The sequence below is a fragment of the Prinia subflava genome, unplaced genomic scaffold, assembly GCF_021018805.1.
Source record: "Prinia subflava isolate CZ2003 ecotype Zambia unplaced genomic scaffold, Cam_Psub_1.2 scaffold_171_NEW, whole genome shotgun sequence".
Lineage (NCBI taxonomy): Eukaryota > Metazoa > Chordata > Aves > Passeriformes > Cisticolidae > Prinia > Prinia subflava.
The window spans coordinates 1,073-2,144 of NW_026960693.1; positions in this window are offsets into that span (position 1 = coordinate 1,073).

Consider the following 1,072-nt stretch of genomic DNA (forward strand, 5'->3'; position numbering starts at 1 on the left):
TGGATTTTAAGGATTTTGGGGGGGATTGGGAAATTTGGGGAGGATTTTTGGAGGATTTTTGAGAGGATTTTGGGGGAATTTTGGGGATTTTGAGGGGTTTTGGGGAATTTGGGGAATTTTGAGGATTTTGGGGAATTTGGGAGGATTTGGGTGAATTTTTGGGATTTTTGAGGGGATTTTGGGGGATTTTAGGAGATTTTGGGAGCATTTGGGGGCGGGATCTTCGCGCTCGGTCGATTTTTTGACGGAATCCGACGGGAACGGACCAAAATTCGCCGGGAATTTCGAACGACCCAGGAGGTGACACCTGCAGACCCCCAAAATCCCAAATTTCCTCCCCAAAAATCCCAAATTTCCCCAAAAAAAATCCCAAATTTCCTCCCAAAAAATCCCAAATTTCCCCCCAAAATCCCAAATTTACCCCAAAATCCCAAATTTCCCCTCAAATCCCAAATTTCCCCAAAATTCCCAAATTTGCGACTCCGTGGATCCAAAAAATTCCAAATTTTATTGAACAGAGCCCAAAAATTGAGGGGGGACCCCAAAATCCCCGCCCCGACCTCGGGGTCCAGGGAGGTTCCTCGGGGGTCTGGGGGGTTCTAGAAGATTCTGTGGGGTTCTAGAGGATTCTATGGGGTTCTAGAAGCGTCTATGGGGTTCTAGGTTAATCTATGGTGTGTTCTAGAAGATTCTATGGGGTTCTAGAGGTGTCTATGGGGTTCTAGGTGAGTCTATGGGGTGTTCTAGAAGATTCTATGGGGTTCTATAGGTCTCAGTGGAGTTCTAGATGTTTCTATGGGGTTCTAGAGGTGTCTATGGGATTCTAGAGGTGTCCATGGGGTTCTAGAGGTATCTACAGGGTTCTAGAAGCATCTATGGGGTTCTATAAGTCTCTATCGGGTTCTAGATGTGTCTATGAGGTTCTGGCGGCTCCCACGGTTTTCCAGAACCTTCCACGACCCCCCTCACCTCTCCTGGTAGTGCCTCGCTCCTTCCCCCCCCTCCTCCAGCACCACCCTCAGCACGGCGTCGGTGCCCGCTGGACATGGCGGCCGTCACCGCGACGCCGCCG